At 37.2% G+C, this 21,283-nt stretch overlaps 1 long non-coding RNA gene across 1 annotated transcript; it reads right to left on the minus strand.

The window, feature by feature from the left end:
- Nucleotides 1-9,023: 9,023 nt before the first annotated feature.
- On the minus strand, nucleotides 9,024-9,370 carry LOC148924247 (uncharacterized). The gene is made up of 2 exons (XR_016130384.1): nucleotides 9,203-9,370; nucleotides 9,024-9,119 (listed from the first exon to the last, which is right to left on the minus strand). It is a non-coding gene; the product is annotated as an uncharacterized LOC148924247 (long non-coding RNA).
- Nucleotides 9,371-21,283: the final 11,913 nt, after the last annotated feature.

Genomic DNA, 21,283 nt, shown 5'->3' on the forward strand with positions numbered 1-21,283 from the left:
TCAAAATTGCAGCCCTAAATTGAAACATCACGTTCTGTGAATCAGTCCGCCTCCTCCTCTTCTCTCTCTAACCCTAAATCCCTCCACGAATCCACCACCAAGCCGTCGCCCGTCGCCCCTCCATCGGCCAGCTCCGGCCCAAAACCCCTCCACGCCGTCAGGGAGAGAGCTCAGAAGGTTTGTCTCACGCACCAAGCCGTCGGACCACGCCGACGCCCCTCCACAGCTTCACGTCGACGCCCCTCTACAACTTCACGCCATGGTCTCCACATCTCCAATGTTATGCCTCCATTTGTGGTGATGCCTTGAAACTTTCTGTTCTGTTATCAATGTTATGGTTTGTGCTTGTTTAACCTTTTTGTTCTTTTTTTTCTAGATTTTCGGTTTAGATTATTCGGTTTTTCGGTTTTAGATTTTTCGATTTTTCGATTTTTTATATAATTTCAGTTTTTTGGTTTAATTCGGTTTTCTTAAGTTCGGTTTTCGGTTTTTTGGATTTGGATTTTTCAGTTTTCGGTTTCGGTTCGGTTTCAGTTTTAGAGCATCTCCAATAGCGGCTAGCCCACCGGCTAGCCGATTCGCGTCTCTAGCCGGTCGGCTAGCCGAACTATTGGAACCGGCCAGCGGCATTTCGGCGTAGAAACTGGCGAGCGCATGCCGATTTCCAGGTGCTGGCCGATGCGCTGGCCGCCATCGTGGCGTACCGATCAGCGAGCGATCGGCCAGCGCCCATTTTTTATTTTTATTTTTTGAATTTTTTTGAAAAACTATATATACGCGATTTTAGTTTCATTTTCATTTGCACCACTTGTTTTAAAGAGTTTTTTCTCTCTCTCTCTAAATTTCACTACAAGAGCAACATCGAGCGATGGACAACAACAACAAGTCCAATCCGGCGACGAGCGGATCTCAGACTCCCACGGTACCCGTGGGATCTGGATGGAGCCAGATGGGCGGGCATATGGGCCAAGGGTTTAAAGTCCCTTGTCAACAGTTGATGGGGATGATGGCGGGAGCGCAGGGGGGGATGCAGGGGGGGGGGGGTGCAGGGGGAGATGCCGGGCGAGGGGCAGGCCAGCGGCGGGCAGGCAACGCCGGGGTGGGGAGGTATGCCCCAGATGCAGCAGCAGATGCTGCAACAGATGATGGGGATGATGCTGGTATGGCAGGGAGGGATGCATCCCGGTATGCATCCCGGGATGCAGGGGTCACCGGGTGGAGGGACACGGTCTATCGTCCCTCTCTTGATTTTTTGGCGGCTTCGTCTCACACGTCGACTCCTGTGGAGACGCAGTTCATCGGGGATGACCGTTTCTCATTGCATGAGCTGGGGATCGATATCGAGGAGGCGGCCACTCCCGTTCCAGCGGGTCGGGCCGCGCCGGAGAAGAAGAAGAAGACTAAGGGGAAGAGCAAGGTGGTCAGCGAGTCGTCGCAGCCGGCTGATGACGACACTCCCACGCGGAGGAAGTGGACGGAGGATGAGTACGTCGGCCTGGCCAAGGCGTGGTTGTCGGTTTGCGACGATCCGCTGGTTGCGAACAACCAGCGGATTGTCAACATGTGGGCTAAGATTAGAGCAGCCTACAGGAGGAACTGCCCGCACGGAAAGGACTATAGCGGGGAGGAGTGCCGGAAGGGGTGGGAACGCATCAGGGCCGCGGTCGGCCGATTTTCGGGGTTGTACACCAACGCCCTCCGCATGCTGACTAGTGGGCAGACTAATGAGGACGCTCGGAGGATAGCGGAGAGTCATTTCCCCGTGAAGGGGACTTATAAGGAGTTCACCTTCTGGGAATGCTATCTGGTGCTGAAGGACTCCGAGAAGTTCCGGGCGAGGTGCGACGCTGGGTGGCCGAAGAAGCAGAAGCTGAACTATTCCGGCGATTACAGCGGCAGCAGTGGCGGATCCCACGACCTCCCACCGGATGCTGAGGAGTTTCCGTCCCCTCCATCCTTTGCTCGTCGCTCTCGCCCGGTTGGCCAAAAGCGAGCGCAACGGGCAGCGAGGGGATCCTCCCCCCTATCGCCCCAGGAGGTCATCTCGGCACCCCCCCACGCGCGTACACCTTATTCTCGCGTCAAAAAACGAAGGAACGGATGTACAAGGTCTTCCAAGAGTGGATGGCCGCAACTGACCCCACGGAGAAGAGGTTTCTTCGCTCGATGCTCGACAACATGCAAGTCGATTTGGATGCCACGAGGGCACTGATGGAGGGCTCAGATACCCCCACCGATGTGGAGACCCTGGGTGGCGGCGGCGAGGACGGCGGCGACGATGAGAAGTAGAGAGTGGCAGGGCTCGTGTTTGGAAGCCCGTTTTTTTTTAAAAAAATCATGTAATTTTTTTATCTATGTACCTCTTTTTTTTTAATGAAATGAATGAATTTTCCCATATATGTCTCGTATATTTAATTCCGTAATTTATCGTAAATTTAATTCCGTAAATGTAGTTGTTTTTGAATTATTTTTATTGCGGCTAGCCTGTGGCTGGCCTTAGGCTAGCCTATTTGATTAAAATGCTGATGTGGCAGGTGTAATTTTAGTGCTGATGACGTGGCAGGGAGAGAGAGTGGCTAGCCTGTGGCTGGCCTATGGCTGGCCTATTGCCACTGTAGATGCTCTTAGCCTAAATTTAGTTTTTCGGGTTCGGTTCGGTTTGAGCAAAAAACCGAACCGAAATCCGAATGCACACCCCTACTGTGAACTGTATATCGATGGTTCATGTCGAACACAACCATCTTTGCTTCGAGAAGGGAATGTCCCTCGTCAAATGTTCTCATATAATCCCTCCGTCCGGCATCAGGAATCCCATTTCTTGGCGGCACGAGTTTTAAAAAAATGTTAAGAAAAGTGGGTGGAAAAAAAGTTTAATTGTGAAATATGGTTCCCACACACACACACACACACATATATATATATATAGGATATATATATAGGGATGTATTCAGGTCAGAACGCTAAGTATAAGTAAAACTCAAAACACTTGCAGTCCATTGGATCTTATGATCTAACGGTTAGATTAATGCCACGTGTCATCTAATGATGTAGAATTTTAGACTAATAATGTAGCTCGGATAATAATGTAGCATTTTAGTTTAATAATGTACAATTTTAGTCTTACAATGTACATTTCTAGTCTAATAATGTACCTCGGCTAATAATGTAGATTTTTAGTATGATAATGTAACTAATCACAACCATCCAATCTAATGATCCAAGGGCTGTGATTAGTGCTGTGTTTTACACTAAGATGCTGTAAGGACCCTAACACACCCCTATATATATATATATATATATATATATATTAGTTTTAAATGAAATGTGAGTAGAATGAGTTAGTGGACTGTAGGACCCTTTTACCATTTATGGTAAAAGTGAACCGGACTCCTATTCGCGGACGGACACGGAGGAGTATATATTTGCATAAAAACACACACATGATAGGTCAATTGTTAACTGGCTTAATCTATTAATTTGTAAGTCTGGGTGTTAAAAATGTCAACACAAATTTTGCCGACATACTTATGTCTTTATGTCAGTGACACAAAGACATAAGTATATCAACACAAGGACATAAGTATGTTAACCAAAGCATACAAATATTATCGTGTTAACATTTTTAAACACACGACCCAATTTACAAACCAAGCGCACTAATTAATTAATGGCCACAATCGTAGTCCGTAGCCCCGTTTCAACCCCTCGTAACGCTGGGCTGCAAATGAATGCAACCAAATAGTTTGGAGTTCGGATCCATATAAGTTTTGGATTGAGAGAACATAAGTACAAAGAAGATATAATAATCGATATATATTATTTTTGTTTACGTGAATGTCTCTTTCTAGAATACAAACAAATTAATGCATTTATGACTAACCATGTGAAAGAAAGGAAACAAAGAACTAGCATGGCACCTCAGAAGAAGAAGAAGATAAATAAGAAAATCATATATTTTAAATCTCATTTTAACTTAACACAAATCTCATATAGTTTTGATTTTTGAAATGAATGGCGCCTGGTTATCTGCATCTTGTACAAATATTTAATACACTACATAATCTTATAATTTTGACGTTACTTAAAATCTCATTTTAACTTAACACAAATTTTAATAAATTATTTGACTTTTGAAATAAAAATAAAATTAGTTGAATATGTAGTCTACCTATCTAAAATACTAAAATACTAAAAGAAGGTAAATGTAACATTAAATTAAGGACACCCCAAAATATGGCAAAATGGAACATTTTTTACATACAGAAAGAGTTTTTTTTTAAGATACAAACATTACTTCAGTACAAAGATTAGGATGCAAACAAACAACGATCGTTTAGATTTGTATATCTTAAGTAAAAATTTTAAAAAAAATCATAATTTCTCAATCATATAAGATTTGTATAGGTCGCTTTGCTAGTGGTTATGGATAATTCCAATTATGTGAGTAACATAGCCTCAAATCAAACTGATTCAAATTAATGAAATGTCAGTATAAGCTATTGTTTATTTACTAGTGTAATGTTTTACTACTAACTTATTCATGTTTACTATAATAAAGTGTTGGGTCAGGATTGACCTAATCGTATATGGTCAACCGCTAGTAAAGATTTTGATATGACCACACACCCAACCCTAGTAAGAGGACTACATGCTATGTGGGAAGGAATAATTACTGGATTGCTAATGTCCATCTTCATTGAGAGTATAATTCCGATTACTATATATTTTTTAAATGTAGTTTTCAATTAAAAAAATAAGAAAATAAATAATATTCCATAAAACATACTATCTTTTTAAATAGTAAAAAGATTAAAGCTAAAATTGGTCTTAAACATATGACCATTTTATAATTTTGGTTCATAACATTATGTTTGGAACCTTCGTGTCCCTAACTTGTGAAATTGGTTCATTTAACGGAATTATAAAAAACTAACAGTCAACATGTTTTTGAAGAACTTATTATACCAATATGCCTAATTGGACACTTAAACATCATGAACTAATTATTTTATTTTTATATTTGAAAGTTGAAAATTTTGAATTCTTCTTTAATATATGCACATCACCAAACGTCTTCTTTATCATTCTAGAGATATGGAGACGTCTTTAACATTTCTAGCTTAATCAGATTTAATTCTAAACATTCGGTAGGTTAAGCAAAATAGTTCATTATCGACAACATCATATTACAACACAATTACAAATTAAGAACAATTATGATCGACACCATATAACAATATAGGCTAAGACAAACAAGTGTATCATGATAACCCAATTACAAAAGGTGTTTCATGATAACAAAAAAGTGTATTAAGCATGTTTATCATCAAAACCATCTAAACTAACATGGAAATGCTTTCAATGATATTTATGTCATCTTCATTAATTGATGAGTGTTGTCGAATGACCACGCCATCCCTTCGTCCATCCATCCATAGTCAAATCTAGCTTGAGGAAAGAGTAATCCACAATAGTGACACATAGACCAAGCTTTTGAGAACGTCAACCAGTTCCAATTTCGACCATCTATTAGGGTCACGTTTGTGTATGTACATTCCACAAGACCATCCAGATATTACTTCCTGCACATCTTCTTTCCCACCAGCAAACACACAAAAACAACAAGAATATTCGAATTAGGATCATATCAACCAATATATAACAATATTATAACACACAATCACAATATATAACAAAATATAGAGTATTTAGACCATTGTATTCCACAAAAACGTGACCACACTCACTTTTCAAAATTGGAGGATGACTTTAATAGGCCATAAATACTCTCCATGAATGTAAAAGAAAATGAGAGTAATTTAAGTCCAACTAACTTTCTTTATTTTCAATCGGATTTGAACTTTTTCCTCCTCACACAAGAGAGCCGAATGTGGTGTATGCCACCAGGGGAATGATAAAAGGGGAGCGTCGACTTCTAACTCATGGAGAAGATGATTCCCACTAGCGATTGACCGTTAGGTTCAACAAAATTTACAAACAAAGAGAACTAGGGTTTATTTAGTGTTCTTGGGTTTTATGAGAAACAAGGAAGTGGAATGAGAAAAGGCTAATTCTTTATGGTTGGAGTTAAATATTTTCATTTTCAGATATATAAATAAAATGATTATTTAATGATGTTTAAATGTCTAATTAAGCGGATTAGTATATGAAGTCGGTAAAAAGGTGTTGACAATTAGTTTTTCATAGTTCCGTCAAAAAAATGGAAAAAGACATACTAATTTCATAAGTTAAGGACAAGAAAAAAATGTCTTGTCGTTCGGTTGTGTCCCACAACATCGGTCGCACTCGGTGCTGAACCACTGTCCAGGTCAGGTATCCCACCCGTCCAGCGGCCCCAAACCACTTCAGATAACATCTTCAACAGTGAGTATCATCGCCTCACACCTAATCACCCAAATGCTATTAATCTTGATTACGGTTTCTCATTCGAGTGTAGCCATAGTGCGTGTATAAACAGCCTTAATTTTGGTTGGTGGACAAAATATTACTATCTGCATAGTAATTCTATCATGTAATGAATTTTATCTAGTTTTCAAATCTACAAGTACCCATTACCTTAATTTTAAGTTTTATTGGTTTTTTCATTAGGATTAACAAAATTATTTAAAAATATCTTTGAAAATGAATTAATGCTACAAAGCTAATCAAATACTCTAAATATGAATATGTTTTGAATGAATTAAAAAATACTCCGTACAAATTTTTTTGAAACCAACCTAATTTGGGACATAAAAACACAAGTTAAAACAGATGTTTTTTGCGTTTATGTTCGGATTTGGGTATTAATGAATCTTTTTTTTTTTTTTTGGTAGCCTATGTTTTAGGAATATTTGTGTAATGCGTTTTCTTTATAATACTATCAGTTCAATTAAATAAGTCGATAAAATTTCACTTAAAAACGTATATCAAACAGGCTCCCACGTTTTCTAAAATCACTAATTAACACCATAATGAGTCCTTCCAGATATTGAGTGAACACGGTTCGTCGGTTCCACTTCCATTATTTTGAATTGACATACACATGATTATTGCTTAATTAATGTGGGACTTCAAACTTATTTAAAGGACAAAATCAATTATTACCGCCACTAAGTATGATGCTTAAGTTCTCTAGCTGCATAACTATTTTACCAAATAAATTCTCGAATTATGTTGTGTTGTCAACTCTCATATTTTGTTTTTTTTGTATGTATGTATCACTGTATGTAACACAATCATAGACCAATCAATTCAAGTTAGATTCCAGTCTTTATCATGAGTCCAACTCTAAGAAATACAAACTGATCGAGATTGTAATCGAATTTATAGTACTAATAACAGTACGCATCATTATTATTGTTACTATTTTAATTTATTGTTGTTCAAAAATATCCTTTTTAATTCATTATAATTCATAAGAGGGTAACGCAGTTATTTTATTAGTTATGTCAGACCCAACGTGAAAATCTTATTTGTGATGTGTGAATAAAATTCTAGGTCGGGCTTGCTTTTATTTCAGATTAGCCTGACTGTTACTCAGACTAAAATGAAACCAATCAAAATAAAATATTGTGCTAAATGAAATATATTTTATTGAAACTTAGTTTCCGATCCCTAATTTTGTTGGAATAATGCAAATAAAAGATCACATGTGAAAAATATGGATATTTCGAAAAAGACAAAATTATGTAGTACCTTTTTAAATTGTTTTAATGCAAATAAGAGATCACATATGAAGAATATGGATATTTAATAAAATTATAGTATTACTTTCAATATTTTGATCAAATAAGAAAATAGAATGTTAAATTATTTTGTCTTTTATCTTAATTTTATTACGATCTAATCTCAATTTTAATGTAGAAAAACTATCAAACAAGTAAAATGACATTTTTTATTTGTTTAAAGTGTAGATTGTTTGAAAAAAATAAAATATTATCTATTTTTGGTTAAGTCCGCTATTTTTAAAATAACCAATCATATACTTTTTTTTCAACTGTTTTATTGATTTGAATTTTAATACTACTCTATTTGTTCCCCATTAATTATCTATTTTTGTCATTTTCGTTTGTCCCTCATTAATTGTCCACTTTCACTTTTATTATTTATAGGCCTTGCATTCCACTAACTAATTACACTCACATTTTATTATAAACTAATACACAAAAATGAGACTCATATTTCACTAACTTTTTAAACTTACTCTTCTTTACATTTCTTAAAACTCGTAACAAAATTAAAGTGAACAATTATTGAGGGACGGAGGGAGTAAAAATTAGAAACTGAATACATATATATAAATTGAAAGCTCATGAAAATACTTTAGTTGACAAAGCTCATCTCAATAGGTGTTTAATTAGGTGTGTTATAACATTGTTTCGATGTCTGAAATTTGAAGTCGTTCTAGTTGATATTCGACAGTGCAACACACATAAATAAGTGGTTTGAATATGTTAACACTAAAATGCTGAAAATCATAACAAATAAATTGTCAGTTGCAAAGTAAAAACAAATTAGTAGTAGTAATCCAATAACTTGCATGCATATTTATAAGAAGTAGCAAAACACATCCATTTGTCCCTTCAGCTTAAAAAGTGACTTCATTTTTGTTGGCATCCAATAGCGCAATATAAATAAGTCATTGCATTATGTTAACACCAAAAAAAATAATTGATAAGTTGTTAAAGCATGCCAAACAAATAATATGGTAACAAAACAAAAACAAAGTAATAATTCAATTACTTGAGTTTAACTTTATATCTATGGTGTCGTGCGAATTTCAAGTTAACGTGCAAATTTCAAGTCATTTTTTCATAGAAGCGGTGCAAATTAAATACTCATAAATTATTCAATTATTAACGTTTAGTCTTATATCTATGGAATGTCAGAATGACTTCTTGGCTCGATTTGTTAACACCGTGCAAATTTCAAGTCATTCTAACACATAAATCCTAGTTCCATCAGCACTACACCAAATTGTTGCACGTCAGAGAGAGAGAGAAAGACAAAGATACAGAGAGATATTGATGGAGAATTGAACTAGGACATTAATTACCCGACTTAAGCTTTTATATGGCTCACGAACAACAACATTCTTACATTTCTTCAGCCACTAAATTCTAAAACAAGATATGTTAAAACTAAATCATTACTGTATAATGTTGATCAATGTAAAAAGTAAAGATACTGGAATATTACTCACGTGGGTGGCAAAATGAATCAGGCGTTCTACGGACATGCCTAGGAAGATGAAGACGATGCATACTATTGCAATTGCCCACATCGCCGTTTCCAGCAGAGATTTTTCGGCTCCTCCTCCTGCCATGATGAATTTCAAAATCGGGACCTCCGGGGGAGTTCTAAGTGTTTTGGCATTTGCAATTTGTATATATTTATATGCTTATATATATAGACGGTTTGTATTAGTGGTTCAATTAATTGAGTTTGCGTAGAACTAGCTAGTACATTAGATTGGGTGCAAATATATACGCCCCCCATCCTCGCAAACGACGGCGTGTCGTAAGCATACTACTTCAGCAGTTTTTTTTTAAGGATACATATTAAAATAATTAAGAATATAATTAGGAAGTAAAAAATCATAATTAACTGTTTAATTTGGTCAAAATCGGGATTAAACCCGTTGACCGTTAAAAACTAACTGAACAGTTAGTGCATGACCAATTGTGATCTGAGTTGAAACGTTCAGAATGCAAAAATTTAAAAGATAAGTATAAGACCAAAATCGTAAAATAAGCATATATTTAAGACCAATTTTAGCCATTACTCTATATTATTAAATTGGAAGATAGATTAAAGGATGATAGCTTTGTAATCGTCTTCCATTGACTGCCGTATACACTTTTGAAAATTGAAGGAACTTTTTGTTGATATATGAGTTTGTTATAATCAAAGTAAACCATATGCATTTATACGAAAAGTAACTCATGTCTTTTGTGTAATTAAAGTAACACATTTTCTAAAAATCTTAACATAAGTACTTAAAATGTATCACTCAAATCCATGTTCACACTAGTTTTCTAGTCCACAAATGTCTATATATTAAAATCTTGGTATATAATTAATAAGATGTGAGTAAAAAGTAAAAATTAAAAAAATAAAAACTAACCGAAATAAAACTCAGGCGTAGAGTCAAGTAATCGACTTTTGCGACAGACCGGAAGAAACGCCGGAAAAAACATTTCTGCCACAGAGGCAAAGGAAATGTGAGATCTCTAGATAGAAAATTGAAATAAAATTAAAAATCTAGAAAATTTTGAATATAGTTAAATCCAAAGGTGAGCAGAATTTGCGGCAAAACTACTCATAAATCTCTCCGGATCTATTTCATTGGAAGCTATATGTTATAAAAATATGAGTGTGATCAATACCAAACCAGTTTTAAACCTTAAATGCCGAACAACATCATTATAAGACAACCTGAAGTTCATTATAATTAATGAACTAATGACAAACTTATAATGAACTTCAGGTTTTTAAATTATGCTAGACGATGTCATTGTTTTTAAATCTTTGAATTCCCTATAATGAACTACAAATAAAGTTGTAATGAACTCAGCGTTATTTATAATGATGTGTTTGGTGTTTAGCGTTTAAAACTAGTTTGGTATATAAAACAATCCTACATGAATAGTACTATATATGTATATGAAATACTAATAGTCTACCGCTTGATTTCATGTAGACGTAGTGTGGAGTTTGGGTCTCCTTTTCCCAACTTTTTTACCTCTTCATCTGTACATGTTTGGCCAAAAATAAGTTAATTTATCAACGATTTCAAAGTGATTAATTAAGAGATAAAAAAAATAGTTTAATTAATTACCTTAGCCCTTCCAAAGGCCATGGTGGTCAAGCTATAAATGATTTGCATTGCTGCTACCACGAATATGTCGATGTGAATTTCATGCATACCCTCTATGGATATCAATGAAATCTTCTCCTATTATTCCACCAAAAATTATAAACTTTCCAGAATAACAAATACTAATTAACTTTAAGATTATAGCTAGGAAACTAGGTAAATGGAGTATTATGGACTTTAAGATAGCCCATTTGATATATAGGTACACTGATATAATATCATGCGCTAATCATCTAAACAGATATATAGGCTATACTGATAGAATTTCTCAATCAAACTTTAACATTATAACAAATTCCAATAAAATCATGACATGTACTAATTTAATTCTGGAAAACACATATATTCAACCGTAAGTAAGTATATCAAATAAAACTCACAAATCCAATATCACATGAAGTTTTCGGCCATCACAATATTCTAATTAAACCATGATTTCTAATCAAATTTTTAAATGCAAAAACATGAACTCCATATTACATCCCGGAACATAAATCTATAGCAACTTTAGGCTATAGTTTCATCAACTTGAAACAATACTGAAAACATGATTTTTACTATCTTATCCCTAACCTTACATCCGCAATAATCCAATGCCTTTGCATGTCCATCTTCTTCTTTGAAAATTTTGCTGCACGTGAGCATAAACTCGGCCGCTCCACGCTATACACATATTTTGGATAGAGGGTCTTGTGTCACTGTTAAAAACAGTGACATAAACCCTAGTTCCATTAGCACTGCACCAAATTACCAACGTTAGAGAGAGAGAGAGAAAGACAAAGATATAGATAGATGGAGAAAGACAGAGATACATATATGATATAGTAGGGACTTGAGGGAACGGATCATAGATACTCAATTAAATAATTAAATTGAGGGATGATATGCGACTTGATAGATTTTTATTCATATACATAGTTATAAAAATTAGTTTTGATTTATGTCAATACTAAATTATGTCTAATCGCCTAAATCAAACACTCCAACTAAAATTCGAATAGTAGAGGTAGTAGGAGGCGATGAATCCGAGGACCGACTTGATAGTGTGAAAAGAATGAGTTGGCATTGAAAGCCGAGCATGACTAAACCAGTTTGAAGAGCTACCCGACAATATATACAATCACTATTTTCTTGTATAGCATTTATTCATATACAGATATTTGATCGATTAACTAATAATGTGTGCATGAATGTGTTATGTATACTATAATATATTTAATATCTCAAATTTGATGTGTCGGAAACATACCCTTGAGATTATAACTTCATAGTATTTCATTGATAAAATGTAGTATTAAAAAAATATACATATTTTATTGGAATAATTGAGTGAACAATTACATAAAGCTCTCTATAATGATTAACCGAGAACGACGGAGAAGGAGCATAAACTGTAGAGCGGAAGCGTACCTTGATCCATAACGAATTGAACGGCGGAATTGCTTTGCAGCGGCTATGGATCTTCCAAACGATCAGAGACATTCTTTGCAATAGTCTGCCGAGAGAATACAGAGAGAATGTTCTTCTGACGTCTGGGGACCATAACCCTAGCTTATATTTATATTAAATATAAACTCTTTTATTTTCTATTCGGTCCCTCATCAAATAGAAAATCACTTTATGGTATCTACACTTATTTCCATAACAATTAAATACACTTTAGCCCAAACTTTAATCTTTATTGGATCACTTTAATTGGACAACTGAAAGATAGTCATACACATTAAATTAGTCATGTGGAAGCCCAAATTTCTAACAATCTCCCACTTGGGCAACACATGACACCAAATAAATGTGTACAAACCAAATGAGCGCTCAAAAGTGCTATCACATAGTGTATTTCCGAACAATCTTATTATCAACCATATCAACATAGGACTAAAGGGGCAGTCACCATATATATATATTTTTTTTATTTTTTTATTTTTAACAGCAAGCGGTGGAGGGTTCGTGGGTCCCTCATCCCTATATTTCTTAACTCAAAATGATACAATACTTGACCCCGCCCAAAAGTGACGTGCTGGAAACAACATTTTACAAAAGAATTTTCACCCGAAAGGAGCAAAAGATGCCAGCTAATTAATACACCTAAGAGTAGATAGGGGACAATCCTCCCCCTAGGTTCGACACCCATGTACTCTAAGGTAAGGAGGTTCATTCTCTTGTTCGAGGAGACACTAAAATATCCTCCTCCTCATTGATGTGGATGTAGGGAACCCCTTGCTGTTCTAATTTGATGATAGCCCAAAGAACCCTCGGAATTGTCCGGATATTTAGTCTTCGAAGAGGACCATGGATGGTGCTCATAGTTGCAAGGTGAGCCGCTTGTTGCCTTCCTTTGGACATGAGGTCATTTTAATCATGCAATCCTTCCGAAGGAGAATGATACGAGCCAAAGTATGTCTTGTTTGAGCTGGCCCCTTCTCTGTTGAGTTGAGCAGGGCCGTCACTTGTGGAGCATCAGATTCAATCCAAATGTGGCGGCCAATTTCTCTCGCGAGCTCGAGTCCTCGAAGGAGTGTCAAGAGTTGTGCTTCCAAAGAGGAGTTGACAGTTAGAGGGGTGGTGAAGGCCTCCAAAAACTCCCCTTGATGTCCACGCACAATACCAACCCCACTTGCCCATCCCGAATCTGCTTTGTAAAGCCCTTTAATGTTGAGCTTGATCCATGGAGGATCCGGGGGGATCCATCTGATTTGCTTGACTAGTTGACCAGCATGTCTTTCCCTAGTGTGCACCTAAATCCGACCAGTCAGTTCAACTCCCTCCCATTGTTTAGAACAGAGGCGTCCGGAGCTGATGAGTTTGTGGATGTGCATTTGGATTTGCCAAATTACATTCTGTGCCTTGTACCTGATATCATTATGCCGGCTCTTGTTACGTTCCGCCCACAAAAACCATAAGATGAGGCAGGGGATGACTCGACTTAGATGGTTCTTCTCCGTCTGGTGAATTCTATTCGCCCATTCCTCGAGTCGATCTGGAATTGTGTCTCCAATCCACAGAAGATCTGTTGTTCCAGCAAACCACCCATCAAATTCCCTCCACACAATCACTGCACCTTGCCCTTGAACAAATAAATGTTGGAGAGATTCAGTGCTAGGCCGAAGAGGGCAGCAAAAGCATTTCGAGGCTAAGGCAATGTTCCTCCATTGGAGCTTTGTGTCTACTGGTATACGATTTGATAAGAGTCTCCACATAAAGATAGACATAGACCAAGTCAGGCCCTCATTCCATATATCTCCCAAAGCCGGAATGATTGGCCGTTGAGACCGAATGGTTTCCCAAGCCGAGGCGAGCGTGAAGTTTCCACGGCTGGATAGGGACCATCTCGGAGTATCCTGCCCATCTTCAAGGATAGGGACCTGAATAATTTCGTCGATAACCTGCTGCGAGAGACCAGCTTGCCTGTGTAAGCGTTGAAGTTTGGCCGGACTCCATTGTCCATCCTGCCAGAACTCCGCGACACGGGTTGTTGCTCTCATCCTTTCGTCTAGACATAATTCTCTCAAGGGGACATCTTTGAGCCAAATATCATCCCAGAAAAGAATATCACCTTTTCCAATCATCCACCGGATAAAAGGTTGAGCCTGACCCCAAGCTTTTGAAAGTCGTTTCCATGTTGGGCTGCTTCTTCTCGAAACCGAGGAAGTTAGAGGTGATTTGCTTCTACAATATTTGTTATATATGTGTTTCGCCAATAGGGAGTTTTGCTCCCTGAACCTCCACCATAGCTTCATATTAAAAGCTCTAAGGACCTCCTCAAAACGCCGTATCCCGAGACCTCCCTCCGTCGTTGGGAGGCACACCTGCTCCCATCCGATCCAATGTGTCCCTCGTCGTTCACTTGTCGCCCCCCAAAAGAATCTAGCAAGTTGTTGTTCAAGCATCTTGAGAGCCCCACTAGTAGGTTCAATAGCTTGAAAAATATGTAGAGGGATTGCCTCTAGTGTGTTTTTAATAAGGGTGAGCCTCCCTCCAAAAGATAGGTGTCTATGTGATACGCCCGGATTTTGCACTGTTTTAAGGCCATTATTTGGTCCGTTTTTGTTATCAAAATCACTCTACATGTCCATTATTTGCATATTCTATACATTTTGGTATTTTGACGTGTTTTGTGAGAAATGTGCATATTTGAGCCGAAAAGGGGAGTAAAAACGCATAGTCTGGAAATCTGGAGTCAGACGGCGACCGGCGACCGCCGCGAAGTTGTACGGCGACCGCCGGCGCCCGGCGGTCAGAGCTATGTGGCGGCCCGCCTCGGAAATTTACGCTAGGAGAAGAGTCTCGCCCGGCGACCGCCGGAGGACATGTGGCGGTCCGCCACCGAAGGGTCAGAGTCTCTGGACTCCAACGCGGCGACCGCCGGCCAAGGTGCGGCGGCCCGCCGGAGAAAGGCGGCGAATCCGACCAGCCCTAGATTTGCTCCAAGATTTACCAAATTTTGAAGATCTTTTCCTTCTATGATGAGGAATAATCTTCCCCTATAAATAGGACCTCAAGCTTCATCAAGAAAAGAGTTTTTTTTCCGACACACAACAAGAACACATTCATAGAGATCAAAAGCTAGAGTACTTCAATTGTGCAAGGAGTTGAAGAAGGATTTCAAGAACATCAAGAACGACAAGGATTCAACCTACGGGTTTTATTTGCTTTAGTTTTATGTTCAAATTGCTTTCCCTTCAATCTATGTTTTTAGTTTATTCAGTCATGTGTAACTAAACTCATAGGATTCTAGGGATGTGTTAGTAGCAACTTTGGTTATACAATTCCGTTTTCTATTTAATATCCGTTTTATTTTTACTTTGTTTCTTCCCTAAGTTAATCATGATGCTTCATAATTGAGTGACACAATTATGTATGATTCAATACAACTTGCTTCATAACTGTGACAGAGTTCTAGCGAGTTAGATCCACTTAGTAGACACTACAGTTAGCTTCCTTTAATACGGCACTGTTAATTGAGAGTGAGGACTTTTCAAGGGTCTTAGGAGCTTTTTGGAGTTACGTGTTAGGATTGACAACCCTAATGTTAGTAATCAGCGTTTGTATCGCATGAGCATAAGCTAGGTGACTCGTCCTTTCAAAGTATTAACTGTGCTAGGGTATTGTAGTTTGGAATTTGTATAACCATTAAAGCAAAAGCACATCCCTGGAATTCCCCTTATCTCTATACTTTTCTCTCCGTGATTTGCTTGTTTTTAGTTGTTTACTGTTTTTAATATTTACTGTTTTCAAAAAGTTTCCAATAATTCTTGCTTCTCCAGATAGTAATTGAGTTCTAGTAGAAGATAGACACTTTGTGTACATCTTCCCCGTGTTCGATACCCGGTACTAACCTTTTGCTATACTATACCTACTCTGTATACTTGCAGGTATTTATAGTGCAAATAAAAAGTGCATCACTATGGGCCCAGCCACTAATTCTTCTAGCAATCTTCTCGCGGATGAAGAGGAACATGTCTGTTTTCTTGACACCCTGATAGATTGGGACACCCAAATATAAGAAAGGGAATGAGCCTTTTGGGAATCCTCCCTCCGTTTGTATATCGGATGCCCAGCCTTCGTTGGCATCAGCAATGTAGAATGTGCTCTTAGAAGGACTGATTTGCTGCCCCGAAACTGCTTCATAATCGGTGAGGCATTCCTTGAGTAGATGGAGAGAGTTAGGATTGGCTTGCGTGAAAATAAGAATATCATCCGCATACGCAAGATGGCTAATTTCCCCGCACCCTCTAGTTGATTTGAAGGTCATTTCCCCGCAGTCACCATATTTTTTCATGATTAAACCCATCAGTAATCACATATGCAAATATAATCAACAACAGATCAATTATGGAGTGTAGCATGAAAATTTCATGCAAGGTGATCATACATGCCTATTTCCAACTGGTCCTCCCAAATTGAGATCAAACCAAAATATAATGGACAAAACATAATACTTTATTTCTGCAGAGAATAACATGAGTTTTATAACTACATGTTCAAAATACAATATAGATCAATAACCAAAACTACTCCCACTGAACGGAAGTATCCTTAAACAACATAACACCCATTTGGGCTACATGCCCATGAAAGACCTTGGGTGATAGTCCTTTAATGATTGGATATGTAATCATCAAATCCATTCCCTTATGCTCTATAGGTATTTGTCCATTCTGAACTTTTACTTGCAACCAAGAAACTTATGACATAGCATAGCTCTTGTTGTTTAGAATATAACACTGCAGAGTTATTGTCACGACATAACTTAAACGGTCTTTCAATACCTTTCAGTATACAGCCTAGTGACAAAATTTCACAGTCATATTCAATAACTAGATGTCCCAAAACATGTTACGAATTCTGTTGTCATGGCAAAAGTATCTACAAGTGTTTGCTCAGCACTTCTCCACAAAATAGCTCTACAGCCAACAAACACACGTAACTTAAAATGGATCATTTACTGTATTGGCATCTAACAAAATCAGAATCAAAATTCCTAAAGATCTCTCCAAATGATCTGATTTTCTGTATGCGAGCATGTAATGCTTAGTTCTCTATAAATATCTCATAACCCGTTTTGCTGCTTCATAATGGTCCATATCAGGTTATTGAAATATCTGCCCAACATATAAACAATTAAAACCAAATTGGGTCTAATACACACTTGAACACACATTAGGCTCCCAACACCCAAGCATATGGAACCTTTTGCATTTTCTAAATCTCAAGATTTATCTTAGGGCACTGAATGAGACTAGGTTTGTCTCCTTTAGTCATAGGGGTATTTCTTTACTTACAATTATGCATCTCAAATACTTTAGGCACCTTTTCATTATATCCCTTATGTGACAATCGAAAATTATTTCGTTCGATTCCAAATACAAAAGAGACTTCCCCAAGATCTTTCATATCAAATTTCTTCGAGAGAAAATTCTTGGTGTTAGTGCAACATATCCTTATCGAAAGTTATTTCTTTCGATTCCAAATACAAAAGAAGATGCATTTGCTCCCACTGAACTTGTGATACACACAACCATCAATAGCATTCTTTCTGAATCCAAATGAAAGAACTACTTCATAAAATTTGTGGTACCATTGACGAGAGTCTTAATTGAGGTTGTTGAGATTGACTTTAAATGATATCATCCGCATGAGATTGAATGTTTACAACAACATCATCTTGAGGTTCTTAATATGCTTCTTCTTCAATGATAGTAATTGATACCTGATCATTGTCAGAAGCAGTAGTAGGTGTCAATACAGACTCCTCCTCAAAAGTAATGTTTCTTAACACATTCTTCCCCCCAAACTCAACATCCTCAAGAAATACTATATTTCTCGTCCCAAAAATTAGTTCCTTTTGTGGGATCATAAAATTTAAAACCCCCTAAATTTTTCTGGAAGACTAAAGTGAGAATATATGCTACAGTCTTTAATGCCTCTCCCTAAAGCGAATGCGACAAGGAAGAATGATAAATCATACTCCTTCACATATCTTTAAGAGTTTTATTTCGTCTTTTATCTACAACACTCATGCTAGGCGATCCCGGCATGGTGTACAAAACGACGATCCCACACTCTTCCAAATAGAAGGCAAAAGGTCTTTGACACTGTTCACCTGAGCAGTCATTTCTATCGTAGTATTCGCCACCACGGTCAGATTTGACTTTCTTAATGCCTTTGTTGAGTTGGAGCTCAACATCAGCCCTGAATATTTTGAACTTGTCTAAAGCCTCAGACTTTTAATAGATTAAATGTAGGTGCCCAAAACAAGAATATTCGTTTGTGAATGATATAAAAATATTGTTGATCATTCCAAGAAACCGAAGTGAATGAACCACAAATGTCTGCATATATCAATTCTAAAATGTATAGCTCTATTGGCACCTAATTTCTTAAGTTTGGTCTGCTTTCTTTCCTTTCCTTCGATACATTAAACACACAAATCAAGTTCTGAAAAGATAAGTGTATTCAATACAACATATGACACAAATCTCACAATCCTTTATTTTGAGATATAACCAAAACACTTGTGTCATAAATTAACCAAATTCTAATTATTTAATGTGCTTAGTCCCTTTTGATTCAACATGTAAAGCTTCTGAATATGAAGTAACATAATTGAGCATACAAAGATTGTTATATGCACTTAAGGAAACAGTGCCCATAATACTATAATTATTTGAAGGAAGAACTTTACTATTTCTGAATGAACAAGAGAAACCAAATTTGTCCAAAGCAGAAATAGAAACCAAAATTTGTCTAAAAGACAGTACAATAAAGTATCCTTCAAAGACAGAATAATTCCAGTCTTTAATAACAATCTACAATGCACAATAGTCTCTACTTCCACCGATTTGTCATGTCCCACATAGATGTATCTTTCACCATCAATTGACTTTCAGTAGCTCAGACAGTCTTGCACTGATAACCTTATGTGAGTAGTAGCACCAGAACCTACCCACTAAATATCATTAGAGACTAAATCCAAATTAACTTTAGAACAGACCAAAACAAGAATTGTAACTTCCTTTGCACGCCATGCGTGATATTTACAATTCATCTTTTTATATCCATGTTTACCACAAAAGAAACAACTATCATTTTCTTTATGTTGTTTCTTTTGCGATCAACCCTTATCCATAGTAGCATTCTCAATACACTCTCTTAATGCCCTTTACTTTATTTCTTGAGATACTGACCAGATGTGCAACACCAAATGCACATACAAGTCTTTAGAATTCAAGTTTAATTGAAGCAACGTGAGACATTTTCATAATGTGCTCCCTTATGTAGCCCTTGCCCTTATATCCTTTATTGAGATCAAGCACGCTTGTCTCAACCTTATCGTTTTTCATAAAACGTTCCTTATTTTGGCAAGGTATTCACTGGCCTTAGTGATATACTTAGATGCAGTACCTCGAAAAGCTTCTGGGATGCTAAACCTAATGATCAGTAGACTTACACAATTCGAGTATTCCTACTTCTCGTAGTTTCTCCTTAGATAAGAAGTACTACCGTCCGTAGGAGAAGTAGGTTGTTCAATCCTTAGCGCGTAATCCAGATCCATGCAACCCAGAGCAATCAAAATATAATCTTCGCAATCCTTAAAATTTGACCCATTCAACACTGGCATATTGTTCATGTTGGAAGAAACTGCAGAAGCAGACATCATAATTGAACATAGAACAAAACCAAATAAATTGTCATGCTCACATCATAAAATTCAAATAAAATGGTAACATCTCGAGGTACCGACACAACATTCATACCAAGTCTTTGGACAATAATATGAACTTGTAAGTGGTAACCTCTATGTAGTGATCAAACACTGACAATAAAATCATGTCAAGTAATGTCCACCTTTGGGCATCACAATTACTTACACAAAAACTGGATAATTGTCACCCATTTATCACCACAAATATGTATGTATCTCGTGCCAAATAATAATCTTCCTTTGGGCCGACTAATATCCGCATTAAAAATACACACATCACCGTCCTAATATTCGCAATAAAGAAGTCTAGACAAGAGAGGTTACTTTTGCAACGTCTTGCTTCGACTAATCTACTTTGAACATTAGTAAAACATTACGAGGTTCCGAGCACAACATCCACATCAAGTCTTTTGACAGTAATTTGAACTTGCAAGTGGCAACCTCCTTATAGTGATCAAACACTAACAATAAAATCATGTCAAATAGTGTCCACCTTTGGGCATCACACTACTTACACGAAAACTGAATAATTGTCACGTATTTATCACCAAAGATATGTGTGTATTTCGTGCCAAATATTAATCTTTCTTTGGGCCGACTAATATCCGCATTAAAATACACACATCAATAAAAGGAACATGAGATGCACCAAAATTATTAAATTTAAAATTTTAAAACTGAATACAAACACTCGCAAGGGAGTCGTTTATAATTTTCTGGAATATAGTGGCTAGCCAATGAGTCACTGGGTTCGCATACCTTGCGAACTCAGCAAGTCGCTAAATCCTGACGGCCAGCCCTATAACTCCCCAGCAAATCGCAAATTACTGACTCCTAATGGTAGGCCTGCTTATTCGGCCGGTTCCGGTTCTACCCGGTCCGGTTGACCGGGTACCCGGTTGCAAAATCTCATGAATCTTGGAACCGGAACCGGATCCGGAACCGTCCGGTTCCGGTTTGGAACCGACCGGGTAAGAACCGGCCGGTACCGGTTTCGAACCGGAACCGATTTGTAGTTTTAATTTTAATTTAAGTATACTAATTAACGAAAAGTTGTTTATTATTTACCTAATTTTAATCTGACACCAAACTAGATTTAACTTATATATAACAACAATTACATTATCTCCACTTAGTATGAAGAAATATGATTCTCACATTAGCCCACGAGTTATCTGTGATGTCAAACCAGAATT

The sequence above is a fragment of the Salvia hispanica genome, chromosome 5, assembly GCF_029641045.1.
Source record: "Salvia hispanica isolate PSC_SH4W2 chromosome 5, Shi_PSC_v1, whole genome shotgun sequence".
Lineage (NCBI taxonomy): Eukaryota > Viridiplantae > Streptophyta > Magnoliopsida > Lamiales > Lamiaceae > Salvia > Salvia hispanica.